General features: G+C 33.4%; 1 protein-coding gene across 2 annotated transcripts in view; it reads left to right on the plus strand.

The window, feature by feature from the left end:
- Positions 1-1,230: 1,230 nt before the first annotated feature.
- Positions 1,231-25,324, plus strand: part of klar (klarsicht) — a 245,474-nt gene continuing 221,380 nt past the window's right edge. The window contains exons 1-2 of one of the 2 annotated variants that reach the window (XM_090113546.1): positions 19,601-19,656; positions 19,764-19,969. The gene's annotated coding sequence lies outside the window, so the exon portion shown is untranslated. Of the gene's footprint in view, positions 1,265-19,600; positions 19,657-19,763; positions 19,970-25,324 lie in introns of those variants that run through there. The other variant, XM_090113547.1, reaches the window with a different exon arrangement.

The raw sequence follows: 25,324 nt of genomic DNA on the forward strand, positions 1-25,324 counted from the left end.
CGGTTGCAACGTAGTGAGTGCACAAACTTAGCTCGAAATGTCTTTGGGGGAAAGAGACTTATCTTGAAGGCCTGATTAAGGTAACATAAAGTAACTTTATAAATGTGAAAAAATTCACGCGCATTGCGTATATAACACTAATTGATAAACAAGAAAAAAAAATTCAGTTTATCATTTCATTAGCCGGGGAAAAATTGTCAAATAACTTGTTGAAAACGCAATTTTGCTAGACTGCAGCCTTAAGTTCAAATAAAAAATTAGGGTTGTCATGATCGTTTCAACCAAAAGATTCTGCTACTTAACGAGACTCCCAAGGTTCTAAATTTCCACTGGTAGTATAAATTATAAGTATTTAAATAAAAATTGTAGCAGAGTAGTAAATAAAACAATTAAAGTCAAAATAATCAATATTTATTGTTTAAAATAATTACCACTGAACTGAACAATCAGCGCTGGATTAATAGCTGGCTTATGGCTAGCAGAATAGTAGATAAAACACTTAATTAAAGTTAAAATAATCAATATTTAATATTTATTCTTAAAAATAATAACCACTGAATAATCAGCTCTGGTTTAATAGCTGGCTTATGGCTAGCATAATAATTGTATAATATAAAACACTTAATTAAAGTTAAAATAATCAATTTTTAAAGAGCGCCAATTTGTCTCCGCCCCTTTGATCATTTTTTCATTAAAATTATAAATTGATGTATTAAATTGGTAACGAATACTATTAATTTAATATCTGAACGAAATAAAATGTTACTACTGTATTGGTGACAAAATATCAAATAAAAAGGAGTCGCAGTCAGGGATCGATAATCAATTTATTTGGTGACAGATCTACCATTCTGAGCACAGAGCTATTATTTAAGTAACAAAACTGTTATTATAAGAACGAAGTTTATATTCATGTAATGCAATATAATTTTATTGGTTATCGATCTCTTATTTTACACATATATTAACATTAATTTGATAATTCATACCTGGGAACAATTTTTGTTTATCTGAGAACGAAAATATTTCGTGGTGATAGATCTATTTATTAGGTGATACAACTTGATGACAAATATAAATTTTGGTGATAGAAAATATAGTTCCCGTAGAAAACATGATAGTTTCATGTCTTTTATACCGCTTACCATATTAAGCTTTTTTTTATTGTAGTTGTTTAGAAATAACGAATTGATACTTAAAATTTTTTTTTTTTAATAATATGAATGTTTTTCCAGAAGATCAAAATGCGACTCCGCTAATTAAGGTATGTTATGTCTTCATGTTAAGTTAATATTGGATTTATAAATAATATTTTTGATACACATTTTGTACAGTTAATGTATTTAAATTATCCGATAGTTATTCTCACGGTATGCTGGTCCCGTGGTAGATAAAACAAATAAGAGCGAGTAATTTAACGCTTGGTAGAGTGACCTCCAAGGGTTTAGACAACTTTCATAGTAGATAACATTTTGATGGAATTATTTAGAGTTTTAATCAGAAATTTGTACTGCTAGATGATTAATATGTAATTACATGAGATATCAGCATCGGATATTGTATGCGCCTATTATGCGAGTATGCATTATGTTTTGATATTCATACCATAAATATCTGACGTGTTTGTGTATTTATTTAAATTTTTTAGTGCACTAGAAGTTATTGATGTATTTAAGTAATTTAACGTTTCAATTTATTAGGATCTTAACGAAACATAAGCAGAACTTGAAGGCCCTGAATTTATTGTTATTTAAACAATGTTTTGTATAGCCCTTAATAAATTGTGTGAATTGATTTTAATATAAGTAGTGCTATTCAGTGTTGTTTTGATTAGTTCCCTGGTAATATTATTTATCAAGCATAATTATAAATATCTACTTTTCAATGATACCTGGACAATTCATTATCTTAGTCTATTATTTGTCTAAAGGTTAGCGTTCAAATGTGCAAATTCAATACTGAAAACAGAACGAACAATAGTGATTATTTATTTAGTAATCGCTAGCAATTAAAGGACTACTAATAGAATAGAGGATCATAAATCTTAGTTACCACGAGGACAGTACTGTGGCCTTGTCGATGGTTCAGTGACCTCATGCGATCTAAATTGAGACGAAATACCAAGGTAGGGCCCATGTCTAATAGAGCGCGAATCTAATACTAAGCTTTTATCTTATTGGACAATAAGGCACTAGCTTTATGTATTTAGTTGGAAAAATTGTAAATACTGGCTATAAGACGAACTTGTTGTTAATAGAAGATTATATCTTTGAGCGTCTTATGCATACGATTACCTCTATATGGAAATCGTATGCATAAGATAGTCGTGGTAAAATGCATTAAAGATTATATATTTTTCGTGCTGGGAGCTTCCACTCACGTGAACCCAACAAACCCGTATAAAAGATAGACTATGCTAATCCGGGCCATAATCAAAGCCAAGTTGTATCAAAATCCGTTCAGTTCGTTTCATTTCAAATTATCTAAGCACAAAGTAAAACAAGTAAATCCCCTAACGCCAAAATAGCTTGAACGATGCAAGTATTTGTCTGTAGTGGCAATACACAGCTGGTGGTAAATTTCTCTGCTTGTAAATAGTTGCACGTTGTATTAATATCTGCGACGGTAACATTTGTTTTTTCTAATAATAATTGTCCTGATACTTCAAAATTGTGGTACATTTTCGTTACGTTTCGAATAACGTGTTGAACTTGAACATTTAAATTTTACAATTTTTCCTTAATGTTTTCCACGCTTTTTTCACAATTTTCTAGAGATTACACTCCAAAATATGTACCACTTAGTATATATGACAATTGATGCACGAAAGAATACTATAGTAAGGTGCGGTGACTAATCGTGAGTAGTTACCGTTTTGGCGTCATTTCCTTAACTACCACTGGACGGTATACAAAGGGCACTTACCGTTCAACGAAAGAGTACGCCTAATGAATATGAATGGGCAGCACTTCCGAAATGTAGGTGGGCGAAATTATATAACTAGAGGTGATCTACAAGATGTGTGTGAAATTTTCTTTAAAATGTGTTAGTAATGTTAGTTGCGTAAAGGTGCTTGTAACGTATAAACTTTTACATGTAAATTTTCTTTAAATACACCGACTGTAATTAAAGAGGTAAAATATTGCTAATGTATGCTGTGATACTTGTTATAGTACGTAAAATACGAATGGAACGTGTTAAATATTTTTTCGTATAAATAAACATTATGCAATTATTTTTTGAATAATAATTTATTTACGATGTTATAACTGTTTCTCTTTAGAATAACATAAAAAAGAATATTCGGTACATACCACCATAACCAAGTTAAAAAAGTCATGTGCGTTTACAAAGTAGGTAAATGAATTCATTGCTCTCTTGTGATATAAACTGTGATATTATTCAGAAGCTCAGAAAGTATTGTCAGTGCATTGCTTATGCGGTATGGTGTCCAAAAAACGAAGAAAGAATTGCTAGAGCAATACTTATTCGGAATAGTTTCTGTACTAATATTCCCTTTTGTGTGGGTTAAACATGCACTCACAGATCACCGTTACACTTCACGCCTGATGATAATTCTCATATTATCCAGCCCGTTATGCGTCTACGCCTGCTCTGACGCAATTAGTTACACCATATCGGGTGTAGCATTCCTCGAGGTTGAAGGATGTGTTTGAAATATTCGCCATTGATAACTTTTTCAGATGCTCTTGCGGTTCTTGTATTTGTAATTATGAAGTGGAGTTGATTAATGTACCAGATATCTTCGAAGGATTGGTACTAATGACGGCTTAGAAATTAAAGTCCAATTTCAATTCGTCTGTCAGAAAAGTTTTGTTATGGTGGCGCAATTATTTTACTTAGTTACTTAATATATTAAAATATATAATATATTAATAGCGGTCCGCCCCGGCTTCGCCCGTGGTACATATTTCGCAATAAAAGGTAGCCTATGTTCTTTCTCAGGGTCTAAAGATTATCTGTGCCAAATTTTATCAAAATCGGTCCAGTAGTTTATGCGTGAAAACCATACATACATACATACAAACCTTTCCTCTTTATAATATTTATATTATACTAGCGGTCCGCCCCGGCTTCGCCCGTGGTACATAATATTTACGTTTTCTCTACATAAGAACCAACCTCGTACTTCAAGGAATATAATAAAAAAAGAATTATCGAAATCGGTTCAGCCTTTCTCGAGTTATGCGCTTACCAACACATTTTGCGATTCATTTTTATATATAAGAAGATATTATATTAAAATATAAGGTATAAGGTATATAAGCAGACGCATTAAGCATGATAAGAAAACATGAATCATGCATCATATATTTAGCGGTGTGAAAATATTTACACCCAAACTTCTCAATATCAACCGTGCCCACCATCTAGTAAAATGTGGTTATGTAACGTATAACGATATAAAGCTGCAATGTTTCGATGCACTTATATCTAACCGCATAGACCATAGATGATACTCGAACGCCATGGTTGACTGGAAGGCGACCATGCATGGACATAACTCGACCGGCTAATGATTCATGCGACCCTGGTACTTCGTGCTTAGATGAAGGCAATGATACTTACGATATTACTTTATTATGCGTATGTATGTATGTAATATGTTTCTTTGGTAGCTTCTGTGTAACTGGCGAGATGGCTTTTAGATTGAGAGCAATGAGATTTATATTAAAAGTTAAAATAGGGAAATTCGTTGCAGTACATAATTTCGTCAAAAACAAATCTATCCCATTCTATTTGTAGTAAACAAATATTTTTAAAACAATACAAATGTTGTATTTCTGGTTCCAACTATTATAGCAATGGAGAGCTATTCGTACGAAATTTATACAACTTCAAAGGCAATATTGATACAATCACGCTTGAATTTCACTTGTGAAAGCAGGTGCTGTCGCGAAGTGTTGACAGGAAACATACAAACAAACTGACACACGTCTACTGTCTTATACCTAATGTAAATGTGAACGCTTTTTTGGATGCAGCTTTATTAATTTAGAAATTAAAGAAAGTTCGAGAGTTTTCAAGAATTCTGCAATTGTTTGATTTGTCTTTAGATAGAAATCCATGAATATGATATGAATCATGAATGAAAAAAAATTGCATTCAAATCTTTGAATGGTCATCACCACTATTTAAAATGCATCATAGATTGAGTCTATGTTGACTGTAATTAAAAAATTATGCTGCCTTATGGCAATTCATTTGAATATTATGAAAATTATTTATGCACTTAAAACGTTCAAGTTTATCTGTGCCAACAAATAGCTTTACTATAACGCTAAATATATAATAAATATATAATTTTTATTTTACGGACGTAGTGACCAACATGTCTACTGTCTAGTGCTTTATTTAGACCGGGAGATACTGACACAAAATTTCGAGTCATTTGTAACAGGATGGCGGTTCTACAGGGGTCTTAGTACGCAATGATAAAAAGAAAAATGATGGTGTGATCGCTGGTATCGGTGGTTTAGTCGCGTGGGCGTTAGCCGAACTCGTCGGAAAAATAGCGAAAGTCAAACGATTTGTAACACAAAAATTTTAGTATTTACCGATAGCCCATAAAAAAGAAGTAGGCGGTAGTGTCATGCCATACTTTTCCGGTGTGACTTACAGCCCGCCATACCGACGCGAATATGTTGATTTAAATAAAACAATTATTCAACCATTTGTACCAGGCTAACTTTTGCACAGGTAACCATCGTCGTGCAGCCATTTACGAAAATCGCTATGCCATACTTTTCGGACGATTCCAAATGGTCGCCATACCGCCGAAAATCTGCAAAAAAAATTTATTTCGCCAAACTTTTTGTACCAGTATTGCATTTGGATTTTTGGAGAGTATTTGATAAAATGTGACCATTATTATATTTGCCATACTTCTAGTAGGGGGAAAAAGTGCTGTCATACTTGAAAAATTAATTTAGTATTAATTTATATAAGTGAAGATTTCCAACACCTAGATCTTTGAAATTTTGTATTTATATTCTTTGATCCTCAAACTTCCAGGAAAAATAAGTGCCATACTGTTACAAATCGTTTGACTTTCGCTATTTTCCGACGAGTTCGACTAACGCCCACGTGACTAAGCCACCGGTACCAGCGTTCACACTATCATTTTTCTTTTTGTCATTGCGTACTAAGAACCCTGTAGAACCGCAATCCTGTTACAAATGACTCGAAATTTTGTGTCAGTATCTCCCGGTCTAATTGCTTATAGATGGATTATTGTTTATGTTTGTCAGCCCCGACTTAAGATAAACGTTGATCATAAACCGTTTATTTCAGATTATGGTCTCCCAGAACGGTATTGTATTACAGCGATATGATAATATGAAATTTATGGAACTATCCAAACCTGCTTTGAATAATGGAGTAGTTTAGAACTTGGAACATGTTTTTGAAAATATGCGTTCTGTTGACGCAGCCAGCAAAGACGTATTTAATGCGGCGTAGTAAATTATTACTTTGGTTTAACTTTACTTACTGAATTCAAACTATGTACCTACCTACTTAGCAAACCGTTTTCTTTGTTCGATACTATAAAGCATTTAACATTTAAAGTGAGAACGGGATTAAGTAACGCTTCAGTACAACTGTTAGTATTAGTTGTAAATATCGACATATCTAAATTGTACCGATTTTGATTACGATCAGCCATGACCTTTCCCAATAATTTAGTTAGAAATAATCTTAAATACCATTTAGAACAATAGTTTCATTAGGTCCTGACTTTTAATCGTTGCCCAATCTGAAATGCGCGCGAAAATATAAGTACATTGTCTAAACAGAGACGATAAGATCGCAACAAGGAAATATTTTGCAAACATTACAGGTTTGTCGATATCTGCTTGTCATAAGAGATCGAATAGTGATCTTATTCGCTTTCATAGTAACCACCCATCAACCCACGCACTTGTATGACTGTAGGGTGATAAAATCACAATGACTTATTAAGTCTAACTGACTAGTTGATATTGATTGTCTCTAAGATTGGCCAATAAAATAATAGAATAGAATGGCACAGAATTAGGACGCTTTATTTGCGCACGCACTTATATACCTGAAGCTCGGACACGTAGATATATGAAATTAGCAAATTCTGCGGATTTGCTTATTATAAAGAAGGTTATCGAAAAATTTACTATGACCATATACACACAAGTACTCCCAAAAAAGGAGATTGGACTAGATCCCCTTCATTTAACTCCTCAAGGAAACACTGTGACAATTCAATTAAAATACATTTGGTAAATCCATGTCGTTAGTACGTTTATTTGCGGTTAAATTAAAGCCATATTAATTAACTTTTACAAGGGCTATTTGTATCTAAAACACTTTCACGTGTACCCACAATATGGCTCGCGTCTCGGCTTGCCAAACAATGCGAGAAAGTTACAATTTACAACATGACACATGAGGAGATAGTAATATGTTATCTGTTCATACTACGGATCTGATAAACATCGATATTTTGTTTGATTGGACATGTTAAATATAAGCCTCGTGAATTAATTTCTTCTTATAACTACAGGAAATGCTCACTGAATGTTCTATTAAATATCCATTAATGTAACCATAATATTAATCGCAAGTGCGATGATGGGACTTAAAGAAAACATATTTATTTTAAGCACATTTCGGATCGTATGCATTGATGTAAGATTGTAAGCAATTAGTGTATAAGAAGTGTTTACCCATTTAAACATTAAGGAAATGGATATCGAGTGTTCGATGAACAGTAGAGATAATTTGATATCATAAGCAGCTACTTGAAGCTGTCAAATTTAACAGATTATTTTGAGTGCTGTATGATTTATCAGGAGCCAGTGCGGATATTGCTTGAACGTAAGCGTCGTGGGTGTGAACATTAATATTATCATGGTGTTGAACGTAATGCTTTATGTATAATGAGCGATTTAATTACCTGCGTATTTAAAGCAGAGATATAAAGGGCTTGGGCGTTACGACTGCATATTTTAATAGAAACATTTTTGGTAATGCTATCTCTTGCTATGATGATTGATGGTAAGCTTACCTCTAGCTGTGAGGAAGTCAATTGGATAATATGGGATAATAATGAGCTATGTTGCACAAAATTGTATAATAATAATTATAATGATCTTCAAATTTTCATTTGATACGTTCACCTATTGGACATGAGCAAAATCCATCTCTATTGGCAAGTGCCATGGTAAAAGAAGAAGAAGAATATTTAACTTTAAAGGTAGTTTGGAGTATAACTACGGGCGTTTGACCCCGGACGTTGCAGGGCGTCAAACTATAGGCTATGCACATGATCTCTTTCTTATCGTGACTTATCTAACGTAATATCAAACTAATGACGAGTTATAAGTGACGTTTGATGTGAAGAAAGATAATGGAATGCGCTTATTACTCGTGTTCAGATACAGTAAATACATACTTGTGAATTATTTCCTACATAAACACTATATGATTGACAGCCGGGTTGACTGTCCAAGAGGATATTGCCAATACATATAAATATCTAGGATTATCCTAAAATTTGGTATTGTGAGATTTTCGCTGATATGTATCCGAAATTGACAGAAATATCCATCGTTTAACGCGCATAACATTTTCAAATATCATGCCCCTCAATAACCAGTGAATGGTTGCTATGATAAATAAAGCCGAGATAGCTTTAACGTTAAAGGTGTAACCGTTTATGTTCAAAGGTCAAAACTTCACCATCAAGTGGATGATTAATCGCTAGACTCGTATCGGACTGGAAACAGATGTCATAATAAATAACGAGCTAAAGTACGAGAGGAAATTACAAATAATAAAGTTTTAAGAAAGTTAGGCGGGTACTTTCCTTTGCTGCGAGATAAAAGCGTGAATGAAGCGTAATCGTTTGTCACTGAGTGGCTAATCGTAATCATGATATCGATTATCGAGTAATGTACGAATGTTTAAGATAATATCAACAATATTTTGGTGGAAATATTCAGCAGCATGTTCCATGTGAAATTTTAAATGATGGCATAATACATATAGTTAAGTACAAGATAAGACTTAAATGTTTTAAAGTTTCGTTTTTTTAATATTTACCATCGGCTGATCAGTATTCTTTTTTTGTCATATAATAAACGTAAATAAATTATTCTTAATCACTGATTAATAGTCCGTATTAGATTTCTTTAGTGGATGTTAAACTTCTTTAATGACAATAATATGTTCTTTATCTTTAACGACGGAGATGAGTTATCTTAATAACATTTATATAGCTTGTCTCGTAAATTGTTCAAGTAATCACAATGAAATAAACCATCCTCTTGTTAGCAGAACCGACCGCTACGAATAACGGTGTATATTTGACAACTATGGGAAAACTTGATACGGAAATTATAGCTGCTTCCACATAGCATTGATATGAATGCTGCAGACACCGACCTATTACGTAAAATGAGCACTAAATTCATTTCCTTATTAGGGGACTGTGTTGCTTACTATTTCTTTAGTATAAATGGATATTCGTCGTATTATCTTTGAATGCTGAAGATTTTCTTAAAACTAGGGTTTATAATTAATCATTTAAGAATTACAAATAATTTTTTATTTAACATTTGTAAAGAGTGACGAATACATGAGTTAAAGGAGGATATTTTTTTTTGTCACGAATGTTTCAAAGCTTAAAAACAATGGACACCTTCGAGACATACTCGTACGACAAGTGCTTTACAAATGTCATTTTTACACCTTGTCACTACAATTCAAACAGCTATATATGGAGCGATCTCCTTGATGGATGTTTTAGATCTATCATTAGTATTACCACCTGCGGCATGTGCTCTGTAATTACCCAAATGCCATCTTGAATGATGTAGGTTAAATATTAACATATTTCGTTTCCATATTTGAACATTGTAATGTTAGCAATGTCTATGCAACGGTACTTTGAAATGAAGCGGTATTTTCAGACAGGTGTATGGTGTATGGCGTATTTATGGGTATAGCACGGGCCAATTACGTTGTTGAGATGGTTTGAAGGATATGCTTGGAAATTCCTATGTAAGATACGAAACGATGTTATTGCCTTGTAATGTGAAATTATTAGCCTTCAATAACATCTGTAATGAGAACGCATTTGTAGTTTCATGAAAGTGGTCAGTTAGAAATTACTTTTTAATGTTACATAAAAGATAGAGTTAAGCTCAAAGGATATCCATATAACGGAATCGTGCGTCAGTAAGTTTTACGATTGTGAAATGATAAGCCATAAACCCCACATCCGCTTTTAAAAAGAATTAGTACCATTGTAGTGTTGGTTAAATACTCACTATATAAGATTAGGAAATCTTGATTAAATTATAAATCATGTTGGCTTTAAGGATAGATTTAAATTTTAATTCATATCTATAAGCTATCACCACAGATCTCATTGCTATTGTGTAATTTTTTTTCGTTAAAATTCAATTTAATAATGAAAAAAGATAATGTTACTACAATTCGTTAAAAAAAATATTTCGCGGGTAATGATGATTTTAATTTATACATCAAACTAGCGGTCCGCCCCGGCTTCGCCCGTGGTACATATTTAAGTTTTCTCTACATAAGAACCATCCTCGTACTTCAAGGAATATAATAAAAAAAGAATTATCGAAATCGGTTCAGCCGTTCTCGAGTTATGCGCTTACCAACACATTTTGCGATTCATTTTTATATATAAGAAGAAGATATATTAAGTACTTTCTACGTCAGTGGTCATACATACATAGTATAATTCCACAGTAATAGCTCTATATTCCGATATATCTTACGTATAATGTCGCAAAGCTTTTTAAACTAATGAGTTATACATGACTTGTATTGACATTCAATCTATTTGTATCAACTATCACTTTCATCGTTAGTGCAATGTTAAAAGGGAAACCGATTATACGAATGTTACTTTCATCTTGAGTAGTACCTAATTAGCAATGCTAAAAGAACAATATTTATTAGTTCTTTTTACACGCGTATTTTAGGTAAGGTCAAAATTGTGTTATCTACAGAGCAGCATTTAGCAAGACAATACGCTTTCAAACCTATCTCAATAGTGAAATTTAAAACAACAATCATTTATATTGTTTTTGTTCTTAATGGCACATTAACTGTGATTAAATATCTGTCAAGATTTAGGTTAAAACGAACTGTTGTGTCGATGCGTGAGCTAAGCGGATGGATGTTGCTATTTTTTATTTTATTTCAGTGATGAGTTGAAAGAAAACAGTTGTAACACGGAAGTCGAATTCTTATAGACGGTAATAAAAGCTTTCAGGAATCGTTGGGACATTTGAGGTAACGTTACATAACATAAGAAATGATATAACGTGGTATCAATTTTGTTTTGAATACGCTAGTTACTATTTACTTTATGGTTATTAATATATCGACATTGTTTTTAAATATTGATAAATGAGCTTATCATCTGTTAGATTAAGGGCTGATTTTTCAATGCTTGGATAAAACTTATCCGTCCAATAAAGTATTACACGATAATTTTAAAATGTCACGTAAACTGTCAAATACGGGCAATTAGAATACGTTTTTAAAATGGTAGTTTTATACATTATTCGACGAATAAGTTTTATCCAAGCATTGAAAAATCGGCCCTTAATTTAATGTAAATGCAATGACGTAAGTGACGTCTATGGTAACATAAATGTAACCGTTTGATTAATTGTTTATTATTCATTAAAGCAAGAACGTGTCGAGAATGTAATAGGTTAATCGGATTTCACAGTGACCTTACGAAGGGATACAATTTGTTTTGCTTAATGCAGACGTCAATCAGATGGGGAAGAAAAGAAATATTGACATGAAAGAGTAAAGCCAAGAAACGATGTACTGGTGGTGTAGCGTTACGTAAGTCGTAAGGTATGGAAATTTGATAGTGTTAATACCTTCATTGTTTTAGCACATCTTCAAATATCGGAAAAGATTTAAATACCTATCGTATAAGGTATCTCAGTGATTGTATTAACTTTATGTTATTTGGCGAAAGCATTACGAGCTGAAGCCCTTAAAAATAAAAACCACACTCGATTTAGTGCGTGGAAAATTGGCGATGATAACGTCGTCAATTTTTAACCCACCATATTTTTTGTTGCAATGAAATATTTAGGTCAGAACATTATTCACTTAAGAATGCTTAATATGCTCTACTTTCTTCAGTATAGGCTGTTTAGTTTGACAAATCACTGTATTATGTGTATCAAAGCAGCAGTTTCTCATTTAAATTGTCGCCACGTTTAAAATATGAGTGTGGATGTGTGTGTCGCCGTCATTTGGTTGAATCTGGTATTTAATTGAATGACTAGCTCGTTCATTGTCAAGTTGTTTAATGTAACGTTCAACGTCTTGACTGAACGTCATTCATTCAATATAATACGTCGTCATTCAATGAACGCGCTAGTCATTCAATCAAACAGCAGATTCGACCACATGACTGCGACATGTATACTGTATAGTTGATCGTTTGACATCGGCGCCACCATGGCCGCTCTCTGATGTGGTACACTTTTGTATATGCCAAACCCCGTCTGTTTTATATCTTCCGTATTATTTAATTAGTTCTATTTCTATAATTTACTCACGTTTATGGACGGCTGTATGAGATTTATTTATCCTCTGCGTTTCATAATTATGGTTATGAAGCATTGCTATGTTTGGAATGGTTAATATTTATTTGGGTTATATTTTATTTTATTTTGTGCCGTGTGTTTTCATTGTATCTTAATTGTAATTATAGAATAGCTTATTGATGTTTGGTATATTATGTACAATAAAGAATAAATAAATATAAATAAATATTTATAATGGTCGAATGTGTAACGAGTTGTCTTATGCAAGTATGGATTTTGTTCCTCATACTTCCACATTCCTCTAGTTTTTAAATTTATGTTACAAATATAGAGAAATATTTAAATTTCATTTATCATTTTGTGAATTTATGTGTGCTTTTGATATGAATACTAATCAATGAATTCACGCATCTACGCCATTAGCTACGATAAAAGTTGTCTGCGTTTCGTCGTAGACATTAAAACAGCTTCCTTAGTAGAGAATACTATGTGAAAATATGTTCGAATGGGGATATCCATCGAAATATACATTTTCCTGTGATGTTTTAAAACATTATTTGATACAAAATGTTTAATAAATAAAATAATGTAAATTAATTTTAAATATAAACCTATAGTAGTCTCATTTCATTAATAAACTATTTGTATAGCGAAGGAAAAACTACTTGTATAAACATTGTCACGAAAATTTATTTTCTAAATTTATCATCTTTATGTAATACTTTACTTACACTAAATAAGTGAACTTTAGTAGCCGTTATATTGTGTAACATTTGTAGGCGAAAAATTAATTTGAATAAATACAGCAATAACCATTTTGCTATGACGCCTACTACTCTAATTGCTGTATTTATCTCCCTAATTCATTCATACCGTCTCATAAATGTAACACTTATGACCAACACTCTATAATAAACTTAAAAACTTTTCACTTTTAGGAAATAGTTTTAATTAAGGTTTACACACCCGTTCTGGTTTTCTTGATTTGGTATCAATTAAATTTTCCTCTATATTGCATATATGTTACTTTTACATAATAATAACTTTCCGATAAGAGCAATTAAAATTATTTAATAGAGTGGATTTACGCTTTTATTTGGAAAGCGTTGATAGTGAAATCCATTCGCCGGAGGGTGTGCTAATATAATAAAATATTTTAATTACACGCTAACCTTTCTTTTTATTATTATTAAACAGTATCGGCAGAAGTGCTTTCTACTATCTAATGTTCGCTTCAGATTGTTTTATTTTATTAAGTAGAAGAAATAAAAGCACTATGATTAATTTCTAATTACATGCTTCTTAATTGAAGTAATAAGGATTTTGTGTACAGCAATAGCATTTTGAATACAACGCGTGCTTATTTCGACAACTTTCGATTTCGCATGACTTGATTAATTGCCTCACTCCCAATAAGGCATGTGAATGAAAATTCTGAGCAACTTTTTCGGAGCAGGTTACAGTACATACCGTGCAATTATGTACTTTATGACTTGAAGAGAAAGCACATGTTTGCGTGACAGTGATTAAGATTTTTGGCACACAATAGCACTGAAGTACACGAGTTCGGTCGCGGGATCAATGAAACCGCCTCATCGTGTGACAATGGAATTATTGATCTTATCGTTGTATTGTGCACGTAATTAATTCATTTTTATTTGCTAATTTAATTGGAAACTAAATCTAATTTTGCATTTTAATGCATGCTCGTAATTAGCATAAACATTTAGGACTCTTGTCGAATGCATTTAAGTGCACTGTAGGATATGGTATCAGACAAGATTAGCAATATTAAAATATTCATATCGGTGAACGTCCCCAATACGAAAATGAATTATTAAACGCAGATTTCTCAATAACAATCTATCGATCGTTTGTATTCAGTTCCCCATTGATCATCGCCAAACCTTGAGGTGTAACGTGAACACGATCTAGTGACACTCGCTCTAGATCTCGCTACGGATCTAACGATTTACATAACCGGTATTTTGATATGTTGCATATCAAATGTATGGCATGACGGACACATGGGGATTGCGCGCGTGCCCTTCCAATGGGGATTAACTGAATGTCAAGATGTATTTACGAAAGTAGGTAAATGAAAGAATTACTGGCAGTGTTGGCTCAGTGGCGAGGATCTCGGACTTTTTATCGATAAGTCGGAGGTTCGAGGCCAGGCGAGCGCGCAGGAAATAAATTTAATTTCATATTTATCTGCGCATGTTACAACATCGCCACTGCTCGAAACGGTGAAGGAAAATATCAATGAAGGAATAAGAGTTCGTAGTTTAGTATTTACTATCAGCATTCGCAGCATTTATGATTTACTTACTATCAGATTATGCAGAAAGAAAGCTTACGTTGGTTTCCTCTTCTATTTTTTAAGACTATAGAATAAATAATTTCCCTATACATTGTCGCATGTGTCGTGAAACTGAAATACGAGAAGATGTTGAGCGTTTTGATCTAAAAAAAATCGTAAGATTTTCCTCAATCCTATTGTAGTTTGTATCTACGATTAAAAACCGATTATATGACTTAGAATAATTGCTTAATATAAATCGGTATATTATCAAGTTTTAGTAATAATAAAGTTTATTTTTTGGGTTTGTTACTTCAGAACTATCCATTGGGTGAATGAAATTCGATAATTCTTTTTTTTAATGCTGCCTCCTATGTGGTTCCATTTTCATTTGAAATAGTTTTTTGGTTAAAAAAATAATTGTTGGGTAAAAGTAACCTGAGGGGAAACTTTATGAAATACTATCTCATACTTAAGATAAAGCATTTTTTTATTAAACTCTCACATTCCACACAATAAGTTAATCTCATTACGCATACAGTCTATGGGCCCCGTAAGATTGTCATGTGACAAACAATGCGCAAGATTCGCCGCGGTTTCCACACGATCGATTGCAAAACTATTGTAACAAGATAGTGGAGTTACGTCGATTGCGTTCGTGTCGCAAAGTTTATATGCATTATGTATTGGAATGTGCCTAACGATATCTAGGTAAAATGTTTATCACTTGTATTCCGAGAATTTTGTAATCTTTGTGTTATAAATGCGATAGTAATTCTGCAAGGAACAAGAAAGAAATACGCAAGCGAACCCGTCTCTAAGCTAGTGTTCTCTAATTCTGCAAAATTTTATCTCTAGAAGATCACACAATCAGACGTAGATATAAAAAGCTTGGTTCAAGTAATGGTTGAAACAAGTCCGTAACCTTGTAGCATGCGGTCTCCAATAAACCTGATTGTGTCATAGTAAAGACATTTTATGCACTCGTACATGTGAAAAGCCTTAACATTTTTCTACGCAGTGATATTGAATAAAAAACGAAGGCGCGTTAATTAGTTACTGAACTGGGCGCGATCGACTTTTTGGTGGTTCTTTTTTTGTTTACGTTTGTGGTTGTGGTTAAACGTTTTATGGTTGATTGGTATTAATCATTTTATTGTTTTTGTTTTAAACGTAAGTGGATGATGTGTTTGATAATTCTGTAGAAAGAACACAGTTCTTTTAGCCGTGAAGACCAAGCTCCTCCTTTAATTTTGTGGGGGGAAATGATGTCCTATATTGCATGAATGCATTTTTCTTTGCATCTAAGTATAATCGTTAAGTTGATACTTGAATGTTAAATAAAACGATATTGTTTTTGTGTCCACGAGAAAATGTTTTGTACTCACAATAATTATTAAGTATGCCTCCAAAAGAAAAATAATTGCATCAAAATATTAGTCCAAAAAAAATATGTCAAGATGTTCTACAAACATCTGCTTGATTAATAGTTAAATGGACTGCATCAAACTGTTATTGACGAATGATCAAATATGAAAAAGTAATTGATGCCATAAAATATCGGTATCCGACCTATAAATAGGTTTCTATTTAAAGCAACAGTTTAGCAATATCACCTGTCTGCAGGCCTGGAATGCGAAAAACAGTTTATTTTGAGACAACAGTGTTCATAATGCAGCTGTAAATGTCCTTTATAGGTTCTGAATGTTGAATTTAATAAATGGTCACTTTTTTGGTTATGGAACGGAATGCTAAGGTGACCAGAACATAATATATTTTTTTTAATACATGATATTTGCAGCTTTTGACATTTGTCCAGACTATGGTTATGTAAAATTCTTATAGTTTTCTTAGAAGTAATAAAATAATACAATTCGGGCGGGGTCTCCAGAGAAACCATGTTTTTACGTAATATCACATTCATCATGGCTCGTTATGTTGAGAATAAGTTTGTTGGACGTTGCAATGGCAGCCAATTAAGAAAAAACATGGCGCATTAAGTCATAAAACAATTAGGAATATAGAATTACACAAATTGTGAATAGACTTAAGCCGTAAAATTTCCGACAAAAGCTTCCTATACATGTATTCGGGCAATGGTGTGAAATTATAGTGACCCAGATACAAAACAGTTGTTCATAAATTTCTATTTCATTGTTAAATTCATTAGACCATCTTCTTGTTTTATTATTTGCGGCGGAAGTGGTTATTCCGTAATTTAAGCTTATGCGTTTCGTTCAATTTGCTCTTGAAGAATCAGTTTAATGATCAATTTGGGAGTAAGAACTTCATTCATCACGCAGTTGGGCAAATTACTCATTTTAGTTCTATAATGTTGTTTATTCAATTCCCGTTAGCGTATATTAAATTTATAAGCATCACTCTACTTGTGGTGTAAAATCAAAACAGTATCGCATTAAAGCAAACATTTTATGATAATTACGTGAACGGCGAAGGAAATCAGGAATGTAGGTGATGTGATGGTATACGTTTATGTAAAGGTGAAGCTTAAATGCCACAATTAGACGACCAGATAGTTATAGATCTTCAAGACGGCGTGATGATAATACCAGGTTTTCTAACACGGAACACCTGTTTCAAACTGATACTCCGATCAAGCGTGGAAGAGCTGTATTCGTTGTGGTTTGAAGGCTTAACATTTCTTCTATTTTTTCAAAGCAATGATTTTATGGACGTGTGTATTTACGTAATAATTGTCCTTTTTTGTTTCATTTTATTTGCTGGCATTCAATCTGTATTTGGTTGAGAAACTTATGATTTTGCAATATATACTATTTAGTTGCGTTCTGTGTAAGGAATTAGTTTAATTATCATACCTTTTACGATTAACAGGCCTGTTACAGTAAAATTATAATTTGCTATAACTGTGTCGTTACATCCAATATGGTTATTGTTAGGATCATTGTTTTCACGGTCTACATCAATATAATACTTCAATTTATCAAATGTAACTAATTCGTAATAATCAGAATTCTATGCCAATCTTGTATTTATAGGTATAATAAAATGTAGGTACTACATTTTTATGTACAAGTACAAGTACACAGTTTTAATGTTAAATGAACGGTATTAATTTATTCCTTTTAATTTTAAAATGATTCAACAGCTGTTTTTAATTGTTAGTTGTAATATTTAGATCGTATTTCGTGTTAACGAAACTTTTAGAGCATAGTTTCAAAGCTAACATTAATCATCTATCACTCTACATATGTCCATGTGCAATTCTTCATATCCCTTTGGGCTCTGCCGTCTCAGGGTATAATTTTACTATTTATCTAGCTGACTGCCCATTACATACACCCAGTCATTTGCATTCCCAAGCCACATATCGCCTCAAGGCAGGATGCGGTCCACACTATCACTATAATATGCTTCTTTATTTTTGTTTCCAATCAAGCATAATCAAGAGTTAGGTAAATGTTGCTATACACAATGGTCCCTGGACCCTGATACATTTCAATACATATCAAAGTTAATCGTGTTAGTATAGATGTATATTCTTCACCGAGGTCTGTAATGAACCAACTATTGGCGTAATGGACATCAAAACCCTGATGTTTATCATTGATTGCTGATGTAGCGAGTCACTATTCGTAATTACTGGTGTTCTCACGTTGATGTGCTGGTTGTGTTATCTTTGATAGTTTTAGTTTAATTCGGATTTTGATATAATAATTATTAGAGAACGATAGTTAAAGTCTTTATGCTCAATATCTCACATACTTATGATAGTGTAAATATACAATTTTGTGCGCGTTTTACACTTGTATAGTATCAATGCCTAAAAATATACAAATTAACATAATTCTTGTTTTCTCAAGCTCTTAAAGCACAAAGAATATTATTTTTATGGTAATGTTAATTATGATTACCGCACCGCAACCCGTTTAGTGTGGAATTAAAAATCTCCCATTGCATAGAAATTGTAGTGTAGAGCATCATCTCAAAATCGGCATTAATCCATAGAAAAATAGAGTTTTACATACATTTGACTATTCATTATTTTGTGAAATTATAAAATCTCTGTGGTGGGAAAAAAATCTAATTTGCTTCTTATGTGCAATGATTCCCGCACTACATGTTCATTTTAATTTACAGAAAAACTGGTCCTGATGCGCATCACTACTTTCCATTATAGTGAATAGTTATTGCCTTGCTGCTATTTTTAGTTTTAAGGTTGCAGGTGTAGTTTTCGATATATCTCTTGGAATATAAATTATATTATTTACTGTGAATTTTTTGGTTCAAATGACCAAAAGGTATTAACAATTCGCTGTCGACATTTCTGATACTTAATTCAATTGATTTAATAACAACTTACACCCAATACCAGTAAGTTGATACGATCCAATTATATTATGAATTAAAACAGCTGCGTAATAAGTATCAGAATGTGCATACTTGAATGTCATTCCTTAAGAGCCTTGTCCAGGTAGCTTGTCCATGTACGTAACCACGAGCTTATTCGCAACTTTATAACCCTACCAATTTATGGATCCATCGGCTAGTATAGCAGTAAAGTTGAATAAGTCGATACAGCATTTAGCAGCGTTAAGGTTTGAAGTCCACGACGGCATGGCGGTTAGATGCGTCGAGTAGTCACGCTCCACGGCGCCTCAGTTTGCTGGCGCTGCCCGCGCAGCTCACTCGTGTGTTATCTCGACGTTGCTTCACCAAATCGACTTTCCGTATACGAATTTGGAACGTTTCCGACCGGTAGAGTCGGTTTAACTGTCGTTTTTGAATAGCGTGCGCATTTTGTGACCCGCCAAAATTCGCATTGCGATTCAAAGGTGTTATTGCTTCACTCTGTTACGCTAAAGTCTTAACAGATAACTGTGAGGAAACGTGTGTGAGATTCTCGTGCTGTGGAAACGGCAGTGTTAAGTGCAGTGATTGAAAGCATAATTCTTATGTGTGTTTGAATTTCTAATACGAATCGCTAACGTTGAGCAAAAAGTGGTTTGTGTGTTACTTATCTGTTCACGGAGTTTCTGATACTTGGTTGTTGGACACTAATCAATAATAGGTAAGTTAATAACCCTGCTCATGTAACTGCTTATGAATGAATTTGGAAAATTGCAAACGCAAGCATCTAAAATTATGCAAATATGGTTTAAAAGAATTATAGCTAGATATCAAATGAAATGTGTTTTAAAATATGTAGGTAATGAAATACAAGTCTCTTTACTTACACACATTGAAATCGTTACAACACATGACATTGAAATAATTCGTGAACAGGAAGAAAGTTGATTTGTAAAGCAATACTTGGAAATGGACACGCACATCTATCACATTCAAAAGAAATAGCTACAGATTTGAAATTAATTATTGCGAATATAAGAATGAGTCGACGGTTCCAAATATACGTTAGTAGGTCGAAATGTTCAATAATTGCAAATCGGAGCAATCGAGTGGGGTTTCGCAATTTATCTTATAAACAATCGCCTTCACTGTTTGCAATTCTAACTTCTTACTTTTGTGATCGCTTAAATGGCTATTAACAGCTCTTTATTATTCCTAATTGATATTAAAAGTATTTTAGCCCAAAGTTCCGTAGTTATATCAAGCACCTTCTATAGATTGGTAATTGTATGCCATGTTCCAAATTTATGCTTATCAGGAAGTCACACAGCCCAAGTACATATTGTTAATGGGACATTATCGCATGCGAATTTCACTGTACAAACATTGTTATCTCAATTCCGAAACATCGCTAGAGAGTTTGACCTAAGTTTACCTAAAGTAAACAATCACACGAGCAGTTCTCACACCCTTGACCTTTTCGTCACGAACTCAACAAAATATCGAGAATCGTGAGTAACACGATTGTTTTCCACTGTCCTTAATACATACTCGATTTGAATCGAAAGCAATGCCGGATTATTTAGCGCACTTTTACTGATCGCGTCTGTTTTGGTACTTGACACGAGGTCAACTTCAGATTTAATCACGTCTCAAAATACGCCTCTTCGATGTTTGTTGATTTTTAAAGACGTTTCTATTTGAATCTCGGTATCTCCTTTTTCATTTAGAGCTAATGTCTAAGAAATATTCGCAAAGTAATTTAGATGTAACCGAGAAATATAATTGTATCTATTATGCCGTTTGTTCTTGACTCGGTTAACTTTCTGCAATCGATTATGATTATTTATAGCTATGAATTCAGCAAAATAGCACTATTATTCTTGTGGAAAGCTAACAGTACTTTTCAATGTATCTGCTTGTAAATTATATATGGGCATTTGGTTAAATGTTAACGGTCTATAGATTTATGTCTTTTTCACGTTTTGTGAGGGTGATTTATAAAAGGAACTGATGCAGTAAAAGTTGTCTGGTTGGATACTAGACATTCAGATATCTTGAATGATACAAGCAGCACTGCATTATTAGAATATGTAAATCGGTATGTACATATATTCTAAGTGTTATTTCTGATACTTGCGAAATTAAAATAAAGGACCAATAAAATAAAGTAGGTAAAACTTGTCTGAATGACTGAGGTTCAATTTCATCATCTTAATCTACATATAAAATATCATCGTTCTACAACATTCCATGTAGGTCCATTACCCTGTATAATTTTTCTTGAATCAAGAACGCATTTCATAGAAATGTATGTAATTTTTCTCTAGCTCGAGGGGTTACGCCTCTCAATATCCTGGCACTCCTTCTTTATGATATGTTTGTTGTTTTCTAAGATATATCTCCTTTATAATTATTTTCGCAATTATAATTTTATGCAAAGGGTATTTGCTTTTTGTTTAATTGGTAAATACTTTTGAAGAACTATTAGAAAAATAATTTAATTAAATATTAAATTAATATTTCCAGTACATTATGATGTAAAAAAAACGTGATATTCTTTGTTCATATTGCGGAACGTATATTCTGAAATAAAGGAAAAATAAAGGAACACTAACATAAAACACGAAGATTTACTTTGTCTTCATATTCCAACTTGGCCTTGTTGCCTTTATCAAGATCATTACGGTTTTTTTGTTCTTAAATATTATTTTAATACCTCTGTACATATCACATATTCTATGTAATGAGCTCAGTCGTAATAAGATTTTTTAGTAGTCTGCTCGAGACGGATGAGTTTCATATAAATTGCATTATTAACTTCACACTTGCGTAATTCAGGATATTATGGTAATCATAAGTTATACTTTCTTTGGCGGAATACATAACTTTTCATTATGCTACTCACTTCATAAAGGTGCTCATCTGATAAGGTGGTTATTATATGGTTGCAATATGGATATCAGTGTGCGAAATTCCATTTATGAAAAATATTCTCAGAGTAATCACTTGGGTACGTGCATATTGATTGAATCGATTATATCGGGCTCAATATTCAAAACTGGTTTCTAATCCTGTTCAGTTACAAAACTGAGAAAACATTTTTATAATTTGCAACGTGCATACTATACGTACGTATTACACAGATCGTGAAGTATGAGTATTTGCAGTGGCTTTCAAATGCATACGACATACTTAGATAGATAGTCGTTAATGTTTGGACATAAGCTACATAATTGCGTGACACTGATGGACACTTGAGTCGTTTGTCTTCTGGTGGGTGTGATATAACATGAGTCACATGGAGTATTAAAATCAGTGATGCGGTTGCAGGCCGCTTTGCCATTGGCCGAGTTCAATAGTCTGGGCCCTTATCCGGTGCGTGTCCGTTTTGCGTCTGCTGACTTGCATTGTCTATATGCGTGTTATGTCATCCGTGTTGTATACGTGTTGATAGAATAATAACAGTGCTATTCAGATGCAGTTCTCGTTATGCATCGCTGCAAGGCTAGAGATATTTCTCTCGTCTTTAATTTATATAACCTTCCTGGAAAAAATATTTCAAATGTTTATGTTAATTTCTACACTCTAATTAGAACTTCTTTCTTTCGTACTTTCGTAATTTGTTTGATAGGAATAAGTCTAAAAAATATTTGTTCGTTGATATTCAGTTTATTAATAAAGATCGTTAATGACTTAATAATGTAAATACCTAATCTAAGAGCGAGCGCCCACGAGCAACTTAGTTGCCCGGCAACTATTTTGTCTCTGTCGCTGTCTCCTCGCAAAGTTTTGAACGATGCGCTCACGAAAGCGACAGCAACGCAACTTTTTCTTTAAAATTTTCTGCATTTATCAACATGGTTTTCGAAGAGGCGGTTGTGGTCTGTGCTCTTGTCCCGCATAGTTCCCATTCCCGTGGGATTTCTGGGATAAAACCTATCCTCTGTGTTAATCCAAGTTACCCTCTATATGTGTGCTAAATTTCATTGTAATCGGTTCAGTAGTTTATGCGTGAAAACTTAAAACCATACATACATATAAACCTTTCCTCTTTATAATATTAGTATAGATATGTAATCGTAATTGTAAAAGTAAAGTAGTTTTTATTGAATACTTTTTAGTGTATTTTTCAACATGAATCAAACGAGCCCAAACTCGATAAAGTTGAGTCAATATATTATTACTAAGTTCCTATGACCACCTTCCGACTCCATCATCAAATCAGCTCTATGTCATAATAATGTTTCATCGTTATCCAATTTACATGCGTATACAGAATTTCAGCTCAATCGGTTACCTGGAAATGAATCAAAGTTACTTGCTACATTTCAATTAAGTCATCGAGACCAGACAAAAATGCTCATAAAATAAAAACTACTGGGCTTATCCGAATAAAATTTATGGGACCAATTCCACACCATTCCGCATCAAAAAAAAAAAAAAGAATCACGTAAACCGGTTCAGAAACCTTGGAGTAATTGGTATACATACATACAAAAAATATACCGGCCGAATTGATAACCTCCTCCTTTTTTTGAAGTCGGTTAAAACTACTGTGTACGAGAATAAATACGTTGACATAAATACGTATTATCGCTACGCCGGTTAGAGCGAGCGCCCACGAGCAACTTTGTCTCCGCAACAATTTTGTCTCCGCAACTATTTTGTCTCTCCAGCCATGGGCTAGTATGAAAGTGCGCGTACGTAGCGACGCAACTCCCGGGAGACTTTTTTGTCCGCGGGTTCGGAGACAAGCCCGCGACGCAACTGTCGCCCTATCTATTGGTTTCAATGCAAGTGCGCGCACGGCGACAAAAATGTTGCCAGGCGACGGCCGCCGGCCAGTTGCCGCGTAACCGGCGTAGCGATAATACCTATTTATGTCAACGTATTTATTCTCGTACACAGTAGTTTTAACCGACTTAAAAAAAAGGAGGAGGTTATCAATTCGGCCGGTATATTTTTTTATGTATGGACACCGATTACTCCGAGGTTTCTGAACCGGTTTACGTGATTCTTTTTTTTTTTTGATGCGGAATGGTGTGGAATTGGTCCCATAAATTTTATTCGGATAAGCCCAGTAGTTTTTATTTTATGAGCATTTTTGTCTGGTCTCGATGACTTAATTGAAATGTAGCAAGTAACTTTGATTTATTTCCAGGTAACCGATTGAGCTGAAATTTTGTATACGCATGTAAATTGGATAGCGATGAAACATTATTATGAGATAGAGCTGATTTGATGATGGAATCGGAAGGTGGCCATATGAACTTAGTAATATATTGACTCAACTTTATAGAGTTTGAGCTCGTTTGATTCGTGTTGAAAAATACACTAAAAAGTATTAAATAAAAATAACTTCGTTAAAAACAACCGACTTCAAAAACGGAAAAGTAAAAAATAAAAAAGATTGATATTGATATTATTAATTACTACATATTATTTAAAGGTTTGATGTCGATGCACGGGCTTCATACTAAGTGCTTAGTGCTTGGCACCGACTTCAAACCTATTTAATAAATTATTAATATTGTTTTTAATTAAGTTATTTTTATTATTAGTAGTTTTCTGTCTATAGTAGAGCCATTTTAATAGACAACATTGACAGTTCAATAAAATTCAGCAACGTAATCTAATAACGACGCCATAGAAAAATATGTAATTTCGTTTTGTTGGAACTGCACATTTACTTTACTTTTTTCAATTACGATTACATATCTATACTAATATTATAAAAAGGTTTTTCAGTTTTCACGCATAAACTACTGAACCGATTACAATGAAATTTAGCACACATATATACAGGGTAACTTGGATTAACACATAGGATAGGTTTTATCCCGGAAATCCCACGGGAATGGGAACTATGCGGGACAAGAGCACAGACCACAACCGTTTCTTCGAAAGCCATGTTGATAAATGCAGAAAATTTTAAAGAAAAAGTTGCGTTGCTGTCGCTTTCGTGAGCGCATCGTTCAAAACTTTGCGAGGAGACAGCGACAGAGACAAAATAGTTGCTGGGCAACTAAGTTGCTCGTGGGCGCTCGCTCTTACGCGGCAACTGGCCGGCGGC

The sequence above is a fragment of the Colias eurytheme genome, chromosome 20 (genome assembly GCF_061535395.1).
Source record: "Colias eurytheme isolate Ceu_HAF_F1 chromosome 20, ilColEury1 Martin Lab GWU primary, whole genome shotgun sequence".
In the NCBI taxonomy this organism is placed as follows: domain Eukaryota; kingdom Metazoa; phylum Arthropoda; class Insecta; order Lepidoptera; family Pieridae; genus Colias; species Colias eurytheme.